Here is a 23736-nt window from a genome sequence, read left to right on the forward strand (position 1 = left end):
TCTGCTGCCTCTAACCAGTGAGCCACACTTCTCCACCCCCCAGCTGCAGACTGCAGAAACTACGAGTACTTCTAGGGTGCCTGCTGAGGCATACCACCATTAATTAATTTAGCACAGCAAGAAAGACAATATTTGTACTCCATAGTTGATAATGCCAATCTCAATAATGAGAGATAATTTGTTTATTATTTTTCAATTTCCACATAGAAGGGCTCATTAGAAAGTTGGGCAGAATCACTTCTGCCTGACACCGACTCGGTCATGGGACCAACCGACACCTGTTAGGCGGTTATGACCACCCCATTAGGATGCAAGCAAACACTGTTTGAGTGAAATGTGGCAGGCACATTGTGCGGGGATCGACAGGGGCACCATATGTGCCCTATTGGCCTCCAACCAGAGGCTCTGCACTAAAGGGGCTCCAGCTGGGGTCCCCTTAACACACTTTCCAAAATGGTTTCCATGTCGACAGACCGGCATGGAAACCATGTTGGAAAAAGTGACCGTAATCTCAAGAGCAGAAAGACCCGTCCTTGATATTACAGGCCAGATTCCAGTTGGCAGACAGGCTCCCCGAGCCCGATGGGAACCAGCCGGAATTACAGTCCGGCTTCCTTTTTGACTGCCTCATTTCGATGAGGCGGTCAGAAAGGAAACCAATCGGCCTATTACAATACGCCCTAAAGGCTTCGATTATAGGTTGTAGCAGTAACGGGCCATATTGTAATCGGCCCCAAAGTGCTTGTTGTTTAGTTGCTTGTTAGTTAATAAGCAAGTACATTATACATGTGTATCTCATAAGTACTAGAACATGGGCACTATGTAGTAGACAACATAGGAAAATAATAACGCCTAGACATTGCAATTCAACATCCTGCAGGGCAATTTATCAAAAAGATGTACGTTGTAGCTGAGGAAGTTAAAGGTTGAATAGGCCTGAGATGATAACAAAAGCAACATGCACATACCAACACAAGAGTTCCTGTTTGGCAATCCCTGTTGACAGCTTTAATGACCAGCTATTTAAGAGAAAATCTAAACACCTTGGCCCAAGACCAGCATGCTTCCCAAACCTGGTAGAGACAAATGTCCGATCACTTTGAACAGTTTGTAGTGGACTGATCTCTTATGAAAATGCAAATGAAAAGGTCAGACTAGAGATGCTAGAAGAAAATTTGAGTTGTCTGATCATACCAGAATCGTTTTTGTAGCTAAAACTAGACAATTAATTAGTAAATGGGCCTAATTCGTGAAGCCCATAACCATACAAGTACTTTACTAGGAAATTGTTCAAAAGAAATAAAACAGCAGTTTTTAAAACTGGTGTGTTGCTGTGTTTATTCTGCCTTCATTCCTTTCCGACATTTAGAGCATTTGCCATTTGTATTTAGTTTCATGAGAGTGGATAATGGTGGTTCTGCTCTAATCACATCAAATCGAATGGCCCTAGGGGGCCATCTATGTACTGCTACTGTGCCACCCACTACAATATTTTAAACAAGATTTTGGCACAGAGCATTGTTTATAATTTTTCTTTTTTTTTCTAGCTACTCCGAGTCACCATCGCCCATCTCGTGAGGATGTAGCAGCCTGGCTGTGGCAGCAGAAGAGGGAGGCAATGGTGGCCCTGAAGGAGGAGGAGGAGGAGGCAGCAGCCCAGGAACCCAGCCCGCCCCAGCACCTCCAGCTTCTTCCAATGCACAACATCAGCACCACAGTTTGCACCTCCAGCTTCTTTCAATGAGCAACATCAGTGCCACCGTCTGCAGACAGCTGCCTGCCAGCAATTACACACTGCTGCCCCCCTCTCAGACCGCACTCTACTATGTTGCATCCTTTCAAGGCTGGCGTGGATGTAAGCCCAGCAGAGACAAATGGAGAGGTACCTCAATGAACACCTGAGCCTGACCCGCCATTTCTAGTGCCAACTGCACCATTTTCAATGTTTGCTTTGGTGGGTGGGACTTGTTTGTTGTTGTGGGTGGAGAGGATGGGAATGTGGTAGTTGGGATCGCAGTTTATACAGTTTGGACTTTTTCACTGACAATTGACTTTTTTATATATTTGTTGGATAATGTTTGGGGATGTGGAGATTTCATTTGTTTGGGGAGAGGGGTGGGCCAGTTGTTGGAGGTGGGTGGAAGTGGTGTTTTTTTATTGTTTGGGTTGATGAATAAAAATTTGAGTTTCTATATTTATGCCCCAAATCTTTTTTTTTTTTTACTTTTCGCTGCTGCCTTTTAGTGCATCCTTTTTTTTCAAATGTGCTGATAGTGTATAACAACAATTAGATATGTGCTATGCCTATGTGGTACCCTTGGCCTACTACCCTACTAGTCTCTGCAGTCTGCAACTATATTAACCACTAATGGGGGAAGGAAGTTGTCATTGCCTTGCCTACAACTTAGTAGAACAAAAAAAACATAATTTTCCTGCTAATTAGAAGAAGTGAGGGCTGCAGGGTTTCCCAAGGTGCCAAGGTGGTGGTATAGTATCAGGCTAGTACACTAACAACAGTGAAGGAATCAGAAGTCAGGTCCCACTCCTACCTAGGTGCACTCCAACTATAGGGTTTTCATCAGAGGGATTATTCATCACAGGCAACTAAATTGAAATAAAAACTGGGTTAGTGGGTTATATATTATTATATCATCGCTTTACAAACACTCAAGACCAGACTCCTACACAACAAAGAATACCTGATAGTGAAAAGCAAATAAGAAACAATACTAAATTATTCAAAGCAATGATGAGCTACTATTTTGAGTAAACATAAGTGACACTCAAATCGAGATTTATTAAGTGGACTTAAAGTCTTGAGTGGACATGGGTATTGGGTAATCTTTTACATAACGCAACACACAATGCCTGAATGATGATGATACTGAAGTATGATGTTTGTCTGTGTGAGAGGCTGGCCTGGTATATGTTGTCCACTAATGTAGTGGGCACCTTCAACCAGTCCAGTCCAGACAACATTATGGTGATGTAGGGGGTCTCAGACAACCTTAGAAAGATATCTAAGTGGTAGCTGTGGAGAGCAGCCTTCAGGCTTAGTCTTGAAGGAGTGTAAAGCAGCTTGTTTTACCAGAATGCAAAAAGAACCACACAAAAGATTTATAAAAATATGTATTTATTATATAACACTATCTGGTATGTTACAGTATCTCTTACATGAAGACAGAACCAAAGCACACAATACTTAAGCCAAGAAATCAAAGTAAATAGAACTACACAGTGGGCCCAAGGGGGGGACTAAACCATATACTAAGAAAGTGGTATAAGAACCACGATTCGAGTCAAGACAATGTCAGGAGACATAGAATTGCTGGGGACCCTCAGAACCAACCAAGATAAGTAGACAAGGACCCCACAGAAAGTGTGTGCAGTGTGTGAACCCAACTGCCTGCTACGTACAAGTCTATGTACAAATTGCTGTTGGAATTTTAAAGATTTGGGATCCTTCCCAGTGGACCCTGAAGAAACCCTGTGAAAGACAGAAGGTTAAAGCCACCCCATCCATGGATACAGTAGTGCCTAAGTTACCTATCCCAGGGAAGCAGTGTGCATAGGTGTGAAGTGGCGTCGGAAACCGCAGTGAAACCCAATGGATTACTTCAGGAAAGTGCTGCTGCTGGAAGAGGAGAAAGTGTCCGGAGGAATCCAAACATGGATTCTTGTTTAGGAGTACCTGAAAGCAGAGAGTACAGAGTCTATGTCACTCAGGGGTGACCAGAAGATGTTGAAGGCGAATGCCCTCCCATGTTGGGTGCTTCAAGAAGGATGATGGTGACCTTGACTCTGCAGCTGTGAGGACCAGGCAATGCTGATTATGACCAGGACCTGCATACAAGCTGTCCCTTGAAGGATGTCAAGTGCTGAGGGGTCATTGTCTGGCAGGAGCACCAAAAAGTCTTGGCAAATGCAGCCCATGCAGGAAGACAAGAAGGCACATGGTTTAGACCAGCAAGGTCCAGGAGATTCACCACAACCAGGGGAGTCAGGACAAGCCCTGAGCAAGCAGGAGAGCCCAAAAGAAACAAGTGTGACCCTCAAATGAACCCACAGGCCGGAGGCACTGGAGTCGCGAGAGAACCTCAAGCAGCGCACCAAAAGATGAAGGCCACGATGCACATGATGTAGTGTGACCCAATATTCTGATCACTGGAGGTGCTCGAGGTTGGGGCTACTGGGAGCCTGAAGATCTTCTTGCAAAGATGTCAACAAGCCTTTGTAACTAGGAAGGGAAGCGGTACCCAGGGGTTCGGTTATGGCAACCTCCACAAAGACTACAGGCCTCAAACTTGTTAAGAGGATAGAGCAGGCCTTGGGAGCTGAGGAAAACCACACCTGTGTTGCAGAGCCCACGGACTCCAGAGAAGCTCTGGATCTGCAGACTGCTCGTCTTCTTTGTATTGCCTGTGAATGCAGGGGAGTGATTCCTTCACTCCAAGGGATATTACTCTGGTTGTCCTTGATGCTTCACAGGCCTTGTAAGATTCCTGTATGATGCACAGGCACAGACAATGCAGCAGACTGAAAGGGAGATGAAGTCAGGCCCAAAGGAAGTCCTGGGAAGTCCAAAGTGCCCAGACAGTGGAAGTGAGGTGGTTTCAGTTCTCAATCTTATCTCACGATGAATCTAGGGACCTACACCCATGTAAGCCCTTAAGTACCCTAGAGAAAGGGTTGGGAAGAATCAGGGGACCCTCCCAGGGGAGGGTCTGGACAGGGGGAAGGCTACTCTGATGTCTTTTGACCAATTTTGCGCCAGAGCAGGAGCCAACGGGGAAACGGCCACTACAACGCGGTCGTTTCCACGAAAACCTTTACCACGCATGCATTACAATGCATGCGAGGTTACAACGACAGCCTTTGCCACGCATACCTTTACTACGAGATACATAGTAAAGACATGTGTGGTAAATGCTAAAAAAAGAAAAAGGGGGCTTGTGGGGTCTCCCCCCAAGGAAAAAAAGTGTGTCGTTAAAAAGGAGGGATCGAGGTCTCCCCCCCTCAAAAAAAGCACCTGGTGTTCCGAAACTGTGGCAGTCAGCGTCGTTTAAGAGGAAACAGAAAGAAACTTCCGCTTCCTCTTTAGTGACGTCACCAGGGAAGATGGAGAGGAGACAACATGAAAAGGTAAGAGGGAATTTTAGTTGAAAAAAAAGAATAAGGGTTAAGGGCAGGGGTAATTATAAGGAGTGGGGGCTGAGGGGTCATGTAAAGGTACATGGGAGGGGTATAACCTCTACCAAGAGTATGCCCTTACCATGCATAAATTTGCAGAGAATATCATTGTAAATCTATGCATGGTAAAAGAATATTCTTGGAAAAGGTTATGCATGGAAAAAGGAATCCGTTGTCGCGCATGCGTGGTAAAGGCATGCGTTGCAACGGGATGCGTTGTAACAACATACAATCGAGCCAACGGCTCCCAGGACTGGTTTGAACTGGACTATGAACAGGAACATCAAATGTGCCTCTCATGCAGACTGTCAGGTGCTGGTAAGAGCACCCGCCCAGTCCTAATAAGCATGGGTGGCGTCTACAAAGTGCAAAAAAACTCTGCTGCGCAGAGCTCCGCGAGCAGCGTAGGGCATTAGATAAATTCTGTTCACACTGATTTTCAGTGCCAGGTGCTTGTCTGCACTGTGCAATCATCACGAAGGGCGCCATGCATAATGAAAGTGGGCTGCTTCCTTTTAGCTGCTCAAGTAGATTTTTACTCAAGCTGCAGCTTTCTCAACACGAACAGATGGTTTCTCAACATGAGTGGTTGCAGGCATGCGCAATCACGCACGTTGAGAAATCTCTCTGAGAGGTTGATTTTCCATGCTTGTGCTCGCCAACTTGATGTTGACAATAGCGAACGAGGAGAAATCTCGCCAGGAGGTGGATATTCCTCACTCTTGCTCGCTAACTTGACATTGACGGATGCGAGAGAGGAAAAAAACTCTGCTCGGCTACGCGAAGAGGAGTTTCTCAGAACTCTGATAGCTCTGCGTAACATGGATTGCGGAAAAGCCCGCACATCCCACAAACTCCGCAAGCTGAGCAGAGTTCACTGCCCAGACTTACCTAATATACTAAATCCTGTCTGGAAGGTGGTCACACCTTCCTGTGACAGGATGCCTATTGTTTTGCCTTCCCCTGCTCGAGCTTGGCTCAGCAGCAAGAGGGCAGAAATGTGTCTCTGGTCGACAGCGCCCACTTTTTGCTGTCCAAGACTAGAAGGCTGGTAGGAGGAACAGTGAGAGCCTAATGGAGGGCTATCCCGGTGCTTGGAATCATACCTTCCACACCGTTTACAGTGTGGGGGTATGATTCCAACATGTTTGATACCAAACATGATAGAATTCGTTGCAGACATTTTCGAGATAGTCATTGCGCGAATACCCGATGACCCTCAATATAGTATATGGCTGCTTCGCTGACAATACGGGAGAATAGACTCCATTGGTTGCAGCGGTTTCCTGCTCATGCAGGGGCACCCTCTCACTTAGAACCAAGCACCTTGCCTTCAGGATTGTAAAGGCCTGCTATAGGGGTGACACAGGGTTTAAGTACAGTGACTCTTAGATATAGTGAACCTATACCTTTAGTAGGTGGCGCATGCACCACCTTGCACAGGTTGCAATGGCCAGCCTGTAGTTCCATTTTGAATGGCCTCTTGTGGGTGGCATAATGTATGCTTCAGCCCATGGGAGACCTCTGGGGTAGCTATGGCCTGGGTACATGAGTACCATATAATAGGGATTGACAAGAGTACCCCAGCATCCAATCTGGGATGTACCTGGGTACTGAACACAACAAGTTTGGGAGAAAGCAGATAGACTGCGGTCCTGATTAGCAGGATCCCAAACAGACTAGTCAAAAACAGCATCACATCAAGTAAAAAGTAGGGGTAACCATAAGAAGTAGATCCTACTTTTCTACAGTCTGTATCTGAAATATTGATTGTGTGGGGGGTTAATGGGACAGCGTGGACTTTTGTTTCAGTAATACATGTAAAACTGAAGGTCCTGCACTGAGTTAGTGTTGCTTTCACCCCACATCCACACCACCAAGTGTGTAATCAATTTATTGTGTAAGTTATTAATTCACACCTCAATAAATCACAAAGCCTGGGGAAAGAGGGTTAGGCGTTTGATGAATGGATGAGAAAGGAGATTTTGCGTAAGTTGTGACAAAGAAAAACAATACACAAAGACAATATTAATCTGCGCAATGATCAGCCAACCATCATTAATCTATTGTGGGAGGAAAAGGAAACGAAGGAATGAGAAGAGGTAACTAAAATGCAATTCAAACCAAGCAGTCCATCTGCACAACTGAGAACTAAATTATATTACTATATATCGAAATGTTTTGTCACCCAGGTCTGACAAAGCAAGTACATTAGAAATTGTGAGGAAGTGAAGCGAATAACACACACAGTTCTAAAAAATTATTATGAAAAAAAAAATTATACTGTATTGCCAAATTGAGAGGTGCATCTGCATTGTTCTTGGATTGTCCATCTTGGGTGCCTGGCTGATGCAGTCTGATAAGGTAAGCAAGAGTGTTATGGTGCTTTTCCCTTTTTTGTGCACAATAAGAGAACACCTGCGGATTGTGAAGAAAAATTATACTGTAGCATCAAGGAGAAGGATAGCAGGTAAACTTCATAAGGAGTGCACCAGGAAGACTCAGAGGCAGTGCAAGTGAGAAGAATAGTCTTTCTGCAATCATTCTGTGATCTGATTTGGATTGTTTAACACCTTCGAGTCACGATGCTCGTGTGCTCATGACGAGCTGACCTCGTCATGACCGTTAGAACGCTCGCATGCTGGGCAAATTCCCCTGCTGTGCAAGCGTTCTAAAGAAACAGGTGTGGTGAGCTCGTCATGAGCACACGACCACCGTGGCTCATGATGAGCTGACCTCGTCATGAGCACGAGGTGCTGTGCGCGCCCCCCAGCCCCCCAGCACAGCAGGGGAATTTGCCCAGCTGTGAGGGGGTTAACTTAGAACCAGTCGGATCTTGAGTGTATCTTGTTACTCTTTTATTTGTAGTCCTTTATATACCATACATGTTATCTGCTTGTATCTTTTCAGAAAAATAAAGAATGAAAATACGGAATTTAGGTCCTTAATTCTTTTAATCAATTCTCTTATTTTCTTTCTCTTTCAGGGCTTTTGTGACTTCTATCCACCTGCTCCCTTGGTATCAATAAACACGACCAGGCAAGTCACTGTTTAGTCCGGTTTCACCAGAGTGCCTAGTGGGTTAATAAAGTGCTCTGTCTCTCTTTTATTGAAGACTTGATGCAGTTAATCTCCTTTCGCTCTCCCCCCCTCCCTCTTCGTTCTCTCTCCCTCATCACTTCCCAACTCCCTGTACTTCCCTAAAAGACTCTTTCCCTCTCTCCTTCCATGTGTGTTCCCTGCTCAGCAGCCTTTTATAAACCTGGTAAAGCCACGCCCTCCCTGGGACATGGCTGGGAACAGGAGCCGACCGGCAAGCAAGCTTCCTTCTCTCCATGCGCCCTCGAGTCTCTGCCCGCTGCCATCATATCCTCTGGGCATTCTTCTGTCTCCAGCCTTGTGCGCCGCTTGCTCAGGGCACCCGCCAAACACTCCTGCCTCTCTGGTTGCTCCTCTTTGTCACAAGTTGGGCTCTTCTTCTTCATCAGTCCTGCCCATCTTTCTCTCTTGTTTTCCTCTCCTTCTGCAGTCACCTCGTCGTCTCCTTTTGACGTCTGCATGACACGCAGAAGGTCATGTCTGTTCCTGGCTGCCTGACTTCCGGTTGCAGCCATTGACTGCGGTTGGAAAAGAAAAAGGGAGCATTTGGCTCTGTGAGTCTCTCCTGCAGGTTCGTGCCATATTCATTTTATGATTCATGTGCGATCAATTCGGTTAGAGCAATTTTACAACAACCAACAGCCACACACAAGTGGCCACGTGTATCGGGCTAATCAAACTCACAATAATCATAATCATCATAAGAATAATATGTAGCCTAACAGCATGTGCACAATGTGATGATCACTACATGTCTGTCTCCAGTTACCTACGACAACAGCAACATTGCAAATTTCAAATCAAGTAAAATCAATACACCTCTCTCACCACCAATCCACAGGGTTGGGTAGGCCTTTTAAAGTCATCACTAGACTCATCACCAAATCGGTTGGTTTCAGTGAAGTTGATAAATTCCTTATTCCGATGGCAGTTATTGAAGTAGTCGTGCCCTGAGGCCTTCTAGAGTCCTCCTGACTCCGAGCAATGTGTCCAACTTCATACCAACTAATTGTTGACTCAAATGCAATAGAATGACCTGTAACGCAATGCTGTTGATGAAAAACAAGAGAAACATTGAGTTATTTTTTGTGTAGACTAGATTTGTGTTTGTTAGCTAAAGGGACTGGTCTGCTCTTTGAGGATTACGAAGAAGCTAACAAAGCAGAGCGGCCCTGGCAAAAAAATCTCACTAAGTGCCAAAGGGGAAGGCAAAAATCACCTTCAGGAAAACAATTATCACCCGTTGTTTGGCCACTAACATTGTAAATCATCACAAACGTAATCAAGCTTAATTGCTATGGTTAATTAAACACCCAGTGCCACTGCCTTCCACCACATGAATAATATCAACGCACTCACAAGCAGCACACTAGACCGGCTATTGTGGTTTTACTGACGTTTTATATATAGGGGATCAGTTTTTGTTCTCTCCTTCAGGTCAGATGTGGATTTTTTCTTCCTCTTTTTCCTTATTTCGTTTGTTGTGTTTTTTGTATCCAAATTCATATTGTCTCTTTCAGAGGTATGCGGTATGTCATGGGACTGGATTTGCGGAGCAATGCCCGAGTCTCCATTTGAGAATCTTGTTGTAATTTGCCAATGTTCAGTTGTGCGGTGCTGCGGAGTGAAGCAGTGAGCCGCCCTGCCCAGGAGTCCTGGAAATGTTAATTGATTATGAGTTTCCTTCTCCCCCTACCTAAGCCATTCGATGTTCTTGCTAATTTGTACAGTCAAAAGTAAGCCCTGAATACTATGCAAATACTATGGATATTCCTTTGTTAAAATCAATAAAAATCATTTATAAAACAAAAACACTCACAAACAACAATAACTCCTAACACATATCAACCTTCGGTGCATGCAGTGCATGTAATGTAATGTAAAATCACACTTATATAGCGCTACTACCGCTCCAAGGAGCATCTTAGCGCTCAACACCCAACCCCGCTGGAAAGGGTTGGTGGACAGAAGGCAACTTTGAACACATTACAAGCTTTACACCAGTGCCCTGCAGGCCGCGTCGGAGAGTGAGAAGATCCATGTCTTCAAAGATTTCCTAAAATGACTCTCATTAACTGTATGCCATTTACCTGTTCCAACTTATGCACGATGATGGCTGTAAATTGCTGATCCATTGTTTCATGAAACAGGCATTGGCTAGTCTTGTAACTCAAATAATGTGGGGCAGTCCGGCTAGGGGAATTAAGACATAGATAGATAGGCAGGGGATAGAGGCAGTAACACATTTATCTCTCCAATGTCCTTGAGGGAAATGGGGGGGGGCTTCTTCACTGCACACTGGTGCAACTTCAATCCAGCAATAAAATGTGTTTAAAACAGTGGGGCTGCATTACTCAGCCAGACACAAACAAAATAAAATAATGTTACCCTTGCTATATATATCTTTTTGCGTCAAAGCAGTTCAGGGATAGAGTGGGGAAGTTCTATGGTTGGTGGCTCAGGCCTTTTAGTTAGGCAAGTAAAGTTCAAACTCAGGTGGTTTGCCTAGAAGTAGATCAGCTAACACACTACTACCATGACATGAGTCTGACCAAGAACTCTTGTCTCCTCATGTCTTTTCTTAGGTATAGTGTAATGCAGGGGTATAAAGTGCTGATTCATTTTGATCATGGTTAATCTCTCCACGTCTTGGGGTGAGAGACTGGTCCTTCTCATAGTGACTACTTCGCCAGCTGCACTGGACACATGCTCAGGGAACACTCTAGCTACTGGGGAAGCCACGTTGTTTTTTGCCAGCCTGCTGAGCACTGGCCATTGGTGCCTCTTCCCATTCTAATACACTCATGGATTTTTATCAAGGTAGACCTCTTTCGGGTTATCCAGATTGGCCTGGACCATCCTTGCTCAACCTCTTTTGCCTTCTCCTCTGCACTGGACTCAATATGCAGATTGTGCAGATGATGCTCCTGTTCCTGATGCCGCTGGTGTTCTTTATGTTGGTTTTGGGTGCTCTGAGGCAACAACACTGCCTAAGGCTCTGAAGTTGAAGTATGCACTGTAGAACTTGTGCTCTGGAAGAGTGGGACTTTAATTTACAGACGTTCTCTTTTTGGGTCACTGGCATGCTCAGCAAACCATGTTTTGTAGTTTGAAATAACCCTGTATAAAAAAGGAATTAAAGTGGCCATTAATGGTATGTGGATCAAGAATTGTGGCACAGATGTTGTGTTTGGATTACACAATGCCTCTTTTCACCTTTGTATTAACATTTAAGCGAAGGAATAAGCTCTCCACCAACTCATATGCATCTTCTTTTTCATCCAAACCTGCATACATTTCAGAAGCCTCATTTAGCTGTTCCTTTAGCAAATGCAACAGTGGGATAGGTTGGCCCATGGCTCAGTCCACCTTGCTGACTTCCCTGTGTGAAAACCTCAAAAGGAATCAGCATCTCAGGCATTTGACTAGGCCCCAATGGTCCCTCTCAATAATCAAGTCTTTCCCAGTAGCACCCCCCTTTGCATGACATATTCATTGATCGGACTGTACTGCTCAAACAGACGTTGCAACATGTAATAAGAAAGCCTAGGTGGGTAACCATGCTCTGCCAGCATAGTTTATGTAGTTTTGCCTACTCTGCATTCCATTGTGAACATGGACTTCAGGCAAAACTATGACTCAGTGGCAGAGTGCAGTTTGCAGGCCCCTCTACCCTCCAACAGTACTTAAATGCATTTCCTGCAGTGGCTGCCTCCTCCTTGCATTAGCGGCTCTCCTGCCTCCTCTTCGCCATCCTTCTTCACTGAATAACATCTACGTTGTAGGTCTTGCTAATGTAAGGGAGGTGCAGAAAGAGGAAAGAGGAATGCAGAAAGTAGAAAGAGGCGTGCAGAAATAGGCAAGAGGAGTGCAGAAAGAAGCAACCGAGCGCCGTAAAAAGCAAGAGAAGGGCAGAAAGAACAAATGAAGGTGCAGAAAGAGGCAATGGAGGTGCAGAAAGGGGCAAGAGGAGTGCAGTAAGACCCAACAGAGGTACAGAGAGAGGCAAAAGAACTGCAGAAAGAGGCAAGAGAACCGCAGAAAGAGGTAAGAGAGTTGCAGAAACATGAAAAAGAGGTACAGACAGAGGCAAGAGATGTGCAGAAACAGGCAGGAGAAGTACAGAAAGCAGTCCAAGAAGTGAAGAAGGATGCAAGAGAGCAACTGAAAGAGGCAGGAGAGGTGCAGAAAGAAGGAACATTGGTGCAGAAAGAGGCAAGAGAGGTACACAAAGAGGGAAGATGGGTGTGGAAAGAGGCAAGAGGGGTGCAGAAAGAAGTAAGAGAGGCATAGAAAGAAGCAAAAGAAGTACAGAAAGAAGTAACACAGGTACAGAAAAAGGAAATAGAGGTTCAGAAAGTGGCAAGAGAGTTGTAGAAAGAGGCAAGAGTATTACAGAAAAAGACAAGAGACGTGCAGACAGAGGCAAAAGAATTGCTGAAAGAAGCAACAGAGGTGTAGAAAGAAGCAAAGGAAGTGCAGAAAGAGCCATGTGAGGTGCAGAAAGAGGCAGGAGAGGTGCAGAAAGAGGCAAGAGAACTACAGAAAGAGGCAAGAAGAGAGAGGTACAGAAAGAGACAAGTGAGGTATAGAAACAGGCAACAGAGGTGCAGAAAGAGGCAAGGAAAGCGCAAAAAGAAGCAAGGGAGCTGCAGAAACAGGCAAAAGAGTTGCAGAAAGAGGGAACAGGGGTAATAATAATAATAATAATCCACATTTGTAAAGCGTGAACCATCACCCGTTAGGATCGCTAGGCGCCGTCTGGAAAATTTTGCAAGCTATTGCCCAGAGTCACATGGTGCTGGGCTCATCTGCCGGCAACCCCGGGGATCGAACCGTGATCCCCAAATTCCGGAGTCAGTCACCCTGGCCGCGGCGCCACACCACTTGCATGTATTGAAATATATTACATCCCCTTATTTCTGCACTTCTCTTGCTTTCTTTCTGGACCTCGCTTGCTTCTACCTTCTGCACCACTCTTGCATCTGTGTGCACCTCTTTTGCTTCTTTCTGCAACGCTCTTGCCGGTTTCTGTATCCTTCCCCTTTTTCTGCACCTCTCTTGCCTCTTTCTGCACCTCTCTTGACTCTCTCTGCACTTCTCTTGCCTGTTTCAGTACCTCGCTTGCTTCTTTAGGCACTTCCCTTGCTTCTTTCTGCACCTCTCTTGCTTCTTTCTGTACCCCTTTTGCCTCATTCTGTACCTCTGTTGCTTCTTTCTGAACTTCTCTTGCTTCTTTCTGCACCTCTTTTGCTTCTTTCTGCACCCTACTTTACTCCTTCTACAATTTTCTTTCTGTACCTCTGTTGCCTGTGTCTGCACCTTTCTTGCCTCTTTCTGTACTTATCTTACCTATTTCTGTACTTCTCTTGCTTTTTTCCCCACCTCTATTGCTTCTTTTTGCACCCCTCTTGCCTCTTTCTGAAGCTCTCTTGCTTCTTCCTGCACCTCTGGTACTATTTTGCACTTCTATTGCCTCTTTACGCACTTCTAAGGAAAAAACAAGCAGTCAAGCACACAATAGTCCCAGCATATTTAGAGTCCAACTCATACTGTGTATACAAGCTGCTGACGAGAAATAAACTGAATACACTGAAATTTACATTCTTCCTTTACTTCACAATCAAACTCACAAGTAAAGAAATCCAAAACACTGGAGCCGACACGTGTTTCGTCTGCCTGGAGATTTTAGAGGCAAAAGGACAATAAAGCACCTGTGAGTTGTAATTTCTGCTCTCAGATTCTGTAGTGATACATCAATGTTGTTTTTTTCTGCACCTCAGTTGTTTTTTTCTGCACTTCTCTTGCTTTGTTCCCCAACTCACTTGCTTCTTACTGCACCCCTCTTGCCTCTTTCTACACCTCTCTTCCCTCCTTCTGCACCTCTCCTGCCAGTTTCTGCAACTCTCTTGCCTCTTTCTGCAGTTCTATTGTCTGCCTATTTACCTCTGTTGTTTTTTCCTGCACTTCCTTTGCCTCTTACTGCACCCCTCTTGTCTGGTATAATGGTTTAGACCTGTTTGGCATATTTGATTTAATTGTAAGTCCCTTGTAAAGTGGTATACCATATACCAAGGGCCTGTAGTTTAAATTATACTAGTGGACCTGCAACTCTGATTGCGCCACCCACAAAGGTAGCCTCTCTTCCCTCCTTCTGCACCTCTCCTGCCAGTTTCTGCAACTTCCTTGCCTCTTTCTGCAGTTCTATTGTCTGCCTATTTACCTCTGTTGTTTTTTCCTGCACTTCCTTTGCCTCTTACTGCACCCCTCTTGTCTGGTATAATGGTTTAGACCTGTTTGGCATATTTGATTTAATTGTAAGTCCCTTGTAAAGTGGTATACCATATACCAAGGGCCTGTAGTTTAAATTATACTAGTGGACCTGCAACTCTGATTGCGCCACCCACAAAGGTAGCCTTTCAAATCTGTCTCAGGCCTGCCACTGTGGGGCCTGTGTTTGGAGTTTTCTGTTACTTAGACTAAGCATTTCAAACGACTTGCCAAGTTTGAGACTTATTAGTCATAAATCACCACTATGGTAGGCCCTAGTTTGACCTAAGGGCAAGGTGCTGTATAAATGAAAGGTGGACATGTCCTGTGATGTTTTGTCTGTTCTGGTAGTGAAAACAACTATTTAGTTTTCCACTACTGTGAGGTCTATACCTCTCATAGGTTAGCATTAGGAATTCCTTCATACACATTTAAGCTGTAATTCCTGATCAGAGAAGAGTAGCTTTCTCACGTTCCATATGTTTAGAATGGTAATTGCAAATCCTCGTTACTGGTGAAGTTGGATTTAACATTACTCTTTTAGAAATACAACATTTAGAAAGTGAGTAAACAACAAAGGGATTGGGCCTCTTTACTGTCAGCAAAGCTAGGCCACTCACTCTGTACTCAACAACATCAAAAAAGAGTCAATACTGACATATGTGCTTTTTAAGTGACTGATCATGACTCTTGAAGAACGTGATCACATCAGATTTCTTTTATTATTGCTTGTTATGAATTAGAACACTCAATTTAATCAGTTTAAAGATGCCTGTCAAAACAAAGAAACCATACAGAGAATCTGACATACATCTTCAAATGTATTTCTATACAATTATACAATCAAGAGCTGGGCGCAACTTGAATAGACAACAGTATGTACAAAACAACAAATAAATGTCATGACTTACATCAAAGACAAAGATAAGAGAGCAAATCCCAGTTCACAGATTTTGCAAAACCAGAAGAGCCCCAACAATCTGCAAAATTAATGTAGGCTCACTAATGGTAAAGCGAAGCACCAGGGGTATTGATAAGTCACTTTGCTTTATTAGGCTTTTCAGAGGGACCTTGCATCAAAGTCAATCATAGTGTCCACACACAGAGGCTCCCTTAAAGTCAGATTGTCCATAATAACAAAAGGCCTCTCCAGAGGTTCAAGCTTGTCAACGTGTTTCGAACCCCAATTTATTTGGGGTTTCTCATCAGGACATGGAACTGGGGATCACTGAAAAAAAGAGGAAAAAAAACACTTGAAATGCTATGTAGTTATTTTAATAAATAAAGATCTGCACACTCTATCCTAATAGCTTGAAACAGCAAAACTAATTAGCACAGCTGACCCACTGAATATTAGTGGGCCATTGAAGTTGCTTGGAATCTTGACTATGTGGTCCAAGCGTCTTTCATGTCGTTCAAAAACTTCAATATTTTAAACATTGAAAGGTATAATAACTGTCAACTCCCACAATGGATCAGACGGCTGCACTCTGATACTGTGATGGAAAAACAAAGGACAGAATGTCTGAATCAATGTGCTAACAACATTGAGCCTTGCACGTTCGTCAAAAAAATCTTCAGGTGAATGCTGTTGAATTCTCCACATAATTGGCACATGCACGGCTGTGTGGAAGGGGGCGAGCCATCTTTCAAGCATTCAAGTGAAACAATGTAACCATGGTTCAAGCTGAGCTATTAAGGCTCATCACTTCTTGATCAAAAGGTGTTCCGCTTGGCTGCAAGCTGGCACTATCATTACTTCAGTTCAAAGCACATTCAAACCTGCACTCGTGGTTACTTTTTAGGTTGAGCATTCAAGACCTCTTGTATACACTTTAGTATATACTTATATGTGTCTGCACTTTGTGGGCTCTGGAGATCAGCTCTAGGACTTGTCTACCTCCACATAGGGACTTCTTTTTTATGTTCAACTGCCTCTATTTAACTGTCTTGATAGAAAACGACCAGTAGAGGTCAGTAAAATACCAAAATTGCTTTCTGCTGAGTGACTGTCTTTTTCTGGCAACTGCCTCTATTTAACTTTCTTGATAGAAGATGATCATTAGAGGTCAGTAAAATACCAGAATCACTTTAGCATTCTCTGCATTACAGTCCATTGAAATTGTCTTCCACGAGCACCCGTAGACAAAAATATTTTTTCAAATCTTGTATATTCAGTGATATGACCACCAAAGGCCCTGATTTCATATTTAAAAACAGAGCTTTGGACTATACCATTTCCCGCTGAAGGGCGATATTTCTCTCCATGTGCTCCCATATTGAATTTGAATTTGAAGGGATTTATATAGCGCTCGTACACCTGGCGGTTTCTTGGCGCTTAACTGGCAACTGCTACTCGGCGGGTAGGAGAGGGGGGAGAGGTGAGCATTCAAGATGGGAAGGCTTGGGTGAAGAGGAAGGTCTTAAGGTCTCTACGAAAGAGGGGGTACTGGGTACAGGATCTGAAAGACATTGGGAGAGAGTTCCAAAAGGCTGGACCCGCGGTAGCAAACTTGGAACCTCCCCACTGCTTGCGTTTGAAGCGGGGAACCACAAGAACCACAAGAAGGTGGTGGGAAGAGGATCGGAGGTCTCGTGAGGGGGTGTAAGTTTGAATGGCCGAGTTGATGAAGGAGGGGGCAGAACCTGTCCGGGCTTTAAAAATGGTGCAGCCAAGCTTAAATAGAACGCGATGGCGGACAGGGAGCCAGTGCAGGGAGAAGAGGAGGGGAGTTACATGATGTGATTTAGAGAGGTTAAAAACCAGCCGAGCGGCCTGGTTTTGAACCAGTTGGAGGCGCCTCATAAGGTAGTCGGGCATGCCCTGGTAGAGGGCATTGCCATAGTCTAGACAGGATGTTACCATGGCCAGGAGAATTAGTTTGAGCGCATCAGGGGTGAAGAATCGTGAGACTCTGCGAATCGTCCTAAGAGAGAGGAAGGCAGAGGAAACCACAGCAGAGACTTGGGAATGAAGGGAGAGCTGGTTATTGATTTTGAATCCAAGGGTTTTAACTGAAGAGACAGGAGTGGGTGGGGGACCTAATGAGGGGGGCCAGAAAGAGGAGGACCAGGGACTGGAGCAACCACCTGTCAACACCAACTCCGTTTTATCGGGGTTGAGTTTCAGGTGGTTGAAATTCATCCAGTTTTGGATGAACGTCATGATGGACTGAACATTGGACATGGACTCGGGGGAAAAGGAAAGGGGAAAAATAAGCTGGAGATCATCTGCGTAGTTGTACACCGAGACCTCCAGTTGCTGTAACGCAAAAATGAGGGGGGCAATGTAAAGGTTAAATAAGAGGGGGGATAAAGAGGAACCCTGGGGGACACCGCACTGGATGGGTTGAAATTCCGCAGAGAACTCTCCCAGGCGAACCGCCTGAGTCCGGCCGCTCAAGAAAGAGGATAACCGTAGTAGGGCTGTTCCTCCGATTCCCGCCGCCTCGACACGTGACAGTAAGATGGTATGGTCCACCGTGTCGAATGCGGCGGAAAGATCTAAGAGGATCAGGGCCTGATGTTGATTGGTATCCATTCCTTGTCGGAGGTTATCCAACACCGATGTTATAACGGACTCAGTTGAGTGGGCTGGGCGGAAGCCGGCCTGTCTTGAGGCCAAAACGCCATGACTCTCCACGAACTCGCTCAGGGTTTTTACCACGTGTCGTTCCAATACCTTTGCCAGAAAAGGCAAAAGGGAGATGGGGCGGTAGTTGGCTGGGTCGGAAGGATCCGCTCCAGGTTTTTTTTGGATCGGAACGATCACTGCCGATTTGAGAGCAGGGGTAACGATGCCCTGAGCCAGCGAGCTGTTGAGGAGCACTAAAGGTGGTGAGGGGCAGTAGGTGTAGATCTGCTTTAGAATGTAGGCAGGGCAGGGGTCCAGTGGGGAGCCGGACTTGACCAACGGAAGTATGGAGAGAAATGAATCGGTCGAAAGGGGGGGAATAGAGTCCAGATGTGCAGTAGCTGGCAGACGACGGGGATCAGTGAAAGCCGGGGATGGAGGAGGAATTTTAATTTTGATTTTGCTGATTTTGTCTAGGAAGAAGTGATTAAGGGAGTCGCATAGTGGTTGAGAAGGTGATGGTTTGAGTGAGGCTCTGTCGGAGAAGGCAAGGTCTTGGATGATAGAGAAAATTTCTCTTGGCCGGTTCTCTGCAAGTTGGATTTTGGAGGAGAAATACGTTTTTTTTGTGACTAGTATGGCTTTCTTATATTGAGTGAGAAGTTCAATATACCGGGTTTTAGCAATAGGGCAATAGTTCCGTCTCCATTGTCGTTCAGCTTGGCGAAGAGTGAGTTTTTGGATCTTTAGGTCGTCTGAGAACCATCGGTTTGCATCTTTAGGGCGTTTGGTTGCGATGCGTTTTAGAGGAGCGATAGTATCGCACCCGGCCCGCAGCCAGTTGGTGATGGCTTCTACCTGACCAGATGAAGGCAGCGCGGTCAAATCGGGGGTGGAAAGAGAAAGGGAAGTCGATAGAGCTTCGACATCGACGCGGTTCCATGAGCGCGCCCAGACATTTCTCGCGGGAGCGGGCTTAGGTGGTGGAAGAGGGGATAGGGAAAAGGTGATCAGTGAATGATCTGACCATGGACACGGGGAAATAGAGAGAGAAATGACCGGGCAATCACGTTGCCAGATTTGGTCCAGGATGTGTCCCAGCCTGTGTGTGGGAATATTGACGACTGATGTAAAGTTGAGCGACTGAAGTGTGTCTCACAGTTTGGTGCTTACTTTCCCTCCATGTTAAAGAACAGTAGATGTTTCAGCACCCAGGCTAATGTGCTGCATAGCTACATACATATAAGGTCCCAAAAGTGAGACCGATTTCAATGCAAATGCTTATTAGATTAACAATGCCAGCATGGCTAGCAACATTAGTGCCTCTGAGGTGGAAGCATTTATACCTAACCCAGCGCCATACAGCTAGCAATTAGTATATTCATCACTGCAGGGACTCACTTCATCTTCAAAACAGAGTTCTTGACAAAATTCCGTCCTATTTCATGGGGGCACCAACTTCTCATAGCTGTAATGTATTGTGGTGATAAAAACATCGCTTGCGTGCATCCGGAGAGCTGTAGTTTTTCTTCATAGCCTATGTATGTTACAGCATAGTTAATACAGGAAAAGTTGTTTTGATCCATTAAAAAACATTTTGTTAAAAGAAACTGTGCACCATGTTGTTCCCAAACTGTGAGGAATATCTCATATGATATAGACATTAGGGGCAAATAATAGGAGGTAGTTAGTCAATAAAAGAGAATAAGAAAAAAACTTAAACCAGTAGTCAGAGTCTGTCAGGTGGACTGGTTTTCAGAGATAGTCAGATTGAAGGACACAATCAACACAAGGTTACACATTTTTCAATTAATTCATTTTGTTCAGCCCATTTTTAACTGTATTGAAGATAAGTATTAAATAGGCTTATTTTTGGACCCATCTTCATTCAATGTCGCCTCCCCTTGGGTCAGGTTTTATAGATGCCAAAATTGTCCACTTGAAGTCATCTTCAGAATTATTTTTTTCCAATGAAATGATTCACAAGTGGTGCTGAAGGTACCTTTTTTTGTAATTGCGATTTGTGCTGTATAATTCTTTGCCGAATTTTCTGATTAGTCTTTCCTATGTATACTGGCTGACATGTGCAGATGATACCATAGACAATATTTTTTGTTTTGCAATTTGAGAATGTGGTGTGTTGCCACCTGATATTGTTATATTCATAATGAGTTCCCTCAATGGTTTGTGTGCAGGCCACACAGGTGCAATATTTGCAAATACTCTACAGTGCACATCTTATGTGAGTTGTGGAGTATATGTACGAACTATCTGCCTCCCAAATCTCTGATCTTTTTTTAGGGCAAATAAAGGATGCTCATAGGAGGAATCTATACTGAATAGTAGATGCCAAATCTGTAGAATTTTTTTTTTTAATTGATTTGCTCCTGAACAGCATGTTGAGACATCGACCAGGAGTTCTGAAGCTGTCTATTTTTGTTTTTTATATTAGAGTTTCACAAGTAGTAAACCATATGCATTTCATTGAGTTTTTTACAGCTTGCATGGATATCCTCGCACAACCAGCTTATTAAATACAAAATTGTTAGCATGAAAAAAGTAGCCATCCTTTCTTGAACAATTAAGCTGTATCCTTAGAAAACTCCCATAGGGCAGGTTTTCTCTGAACCTCATGGTGAAAACTGGAGTAGTGGAGGCCTTTGTTTCGGTCCGTAGATTAATGAGAAAAAGTTGTTAAAAGATTTTCTCTTCCAGCAAAGACTTTCACAACCAAGAAGGTAATTTGTTTCTTTCTTTTATCCTTCCAAAACATAATGTCTGGGGACCTGGAGTTTAATCACAAACAGAAACTGTCTAAATCTTCTTCTTGTCCATCCCAGACACAGAAGATGTTGTCCTTATATCTTAGCCAACTTCTCATTGAGGTGCCGAAAGGATTGTTCTACTGGATAATCTTGATATTTCCTCATGAACACAGCCAGCTCTGGGCATCCCTTTGCGGTCCCCTTGATTTGAAAAAATAAATCCTTGCTAAATTTAAAAAAGTTCTTCCTTAAAGCAAACTTAGCTTGCTTGATCAAAAAATCAGTAGGCATCGGTGTGGTATTTCAGCAAGTGGACATTTCTCTGTTCTTATAACTCTGTGTGCTTTGCATCATGTCTCCAAAATATGTCTGGGTTTGGTGATAGTTAAATGTTGTGCTTTCCCTCTAGACAGCCCCAAGAATAGGAAGGTGAGATGTGCAGAAAGAGGCAAGAGAAGTGCAGAAAGCGGCAAAAAGATGTAGAAATAAGCACGAGAAATATACAAAAAGGTAAGAGAGGCGCAGAAAGAAGCAAGAGTGGTTTGCACAACATTAGTACCAATTTAACATCCGCATTTAGCAATGAGTAACAGGTGACCATTCCAGCTTTGCAAAAGCGCCTTCGACCATGCTGTACCACTTCTCGCTGAATTTTTGGTAATGTTTGAGCCATTTGAGCTTTTTTTGTTCAAATCTGCGGATCATGCTGCAGATGATGGATTATGTGGCAAATGCAGGAAATGTATAATTATGCAAAGGTCGCAGCAGCCAAACAGTTGCATCATTCCAGTGGCCCTGCTCATACCTCTGACAAAGTCCAGAAGTGCTCCTCAGTGGTTCCTTCTTTTTTTGTGTCTCATTGAGTTTATTTAGCTTCTATGGAAATGAGGAAGACTAACCTAAGGTTACCACTTCACAACACAGACTACTATACCTAATATTTACACTCCATAACACATATTCCCACTTTACATAATTTCTATACACTAAATACCACACACTTTCTATCCACATAATTTCACTACACAACATTCAACTTAATTCCATTACACATAATTTACATCCACTCCACTCCCAAAAACATTAGTAAAAAACTTTTAAATTTACAACACCAATAGCTCTACCCTCACACTACTGTTGTAAATAGTAATCGTGTTTCCAGAGTGGTGGAGAAAGGGGGCTGGGCCTTCAACCAGCGCTCAAGATTTCTGCTTTACGACTTATAGGAGGTACCAGGATTCTTCTTGGCCCCCAAAGTCCCTCAGGAGTAAAGTGGACTTTATCCCCCAACCAGTAGAGTGCCAGGAGGTGCGTTTGCAGAGTGGTGGACAAATGGGGGTGGGCCTCTGAAGATCTCTTCGCAATCCCACTGTGTGTGACTTACTGGAGGTAACAGATGGGGTAGTTGGGCCCCTAGGAAATCCTTGGGGTCAAATACCCTTCCTATTACATCAACTAAGTCTCACACAGCAGGATTGCTACATTCTGATAGCAGGCCATGTCTCCTTTGCCCAACACTCTGCAAACTTGCTTCGTGGTGCACTCTTGGTTGGGAATGAAGTCCACTTACCTCTTGAGGGTCCCTGGGGACCAACTAGCCCTCCTCTTACCTCCAGTAAGCCCAACACAGCTGGATTGCTGAGAGGTAGTCAGAGGCTGCACCCCCTTTTGACACCATTCTGCATTTGCACCTCCTGGCACACTTCTGCTTGGGCACTGAAGTACACTTTAGTCCTGAAGCCCTCAAGACACAAGGAGACCTCTTCATCCCAACAGCAATGCGCCATGATGTGCATTTGCAGACTGGTGGGAAAAGGGATGTGGCCTCCAACCACCTCTCAGCAATACCACTGTGTGGGGATTACTGAAGGTAATAGGAGGGCTAGTTGGCCCCTAAGGACCATCAGTTGGGAAGGGGATTTCATCCTCCAACCTAGAATGCTCCAGGAGATGTGTTTGCAGAGTAGTGGTGAAAGGGCACGGGGATTCTTGTGAGTTGTGGGGCATCCTCTTAAAATATTTTTATTTTAGGAAGATGAGCTGTGTGGCCCCCTTCCCCTGACCCTTTAGGGCCTCCAGTACCCCATCCCCAGTGCAAGCTCTTTGCATATAGAATTTTTTTAAAGGGGAGAGGGGCCATGCGGGCCCCCTCCCCTGGCTGATTTCAGCTTCAGGACCCCATTGCCCGGGGCCTGACCAATTCTTTTTTTGTTTTAAGGGTTGGTGACCAATTACCCCCCTGCCCAGGCAATTTTTTGCTCCAGGGGCCGAATCCCCCGGGGTTAGACCATTTAAAAAATATATATATTTCTTTTTCAGGGAGGGGGACCGTGTGGTCCCCTCCCCTGGCCGATTGAGCCCCAGGGAACCCATCCCCGTTGGTTGGCCATTACAAAAAATCAGGGAGGGGTACAAGTGTTCCCCCTCCTGGGCTATTTTCGGCCTAGGGGACCCCATCCCCTGGGGCATTGCCATCTGTAAAGGGACTACGGGGGAACCTAAAGCCAAGTACACTGTTTGCTACGACGCAGCTGGATTCCTGAGAGCTGGTCTCAGGCTCATATATTTTGCTCTACCACTCAGCAACCCATACAGGTATTCAGACAACCAATCACTCACTCATAAAGCCACTACTTTATGCACTCACACACCAATAGAGCCACTTAGACACCAACTGACAGACTAGTGAAAACATTCACAGAACCAGTCACTCACCAATACATTCACTGAGGCACCTAATAAATCCCTTATACATTCAATCATTCATCTCCTGAATCAGCCATGCAGGCACTCAGACATCCACTGATTCACCAATACACCTTTGTGTATATATTTAAC

This window comes from Lissotriton helveticus, chromosome 1_1 (genome assembly GCF_964261635.1).
Source record: "Lissotriton helveticus chromosome 1_1, aLisHel1.1, whole genome shotgun sequence".
In the NCBI taxonomy this organism is placed as follows: Eukaryota; Metazoa; Chordata; class Amphibia; order Caudata; family Salamandridae; genus Lissotriton; species Lissotriton helveticus.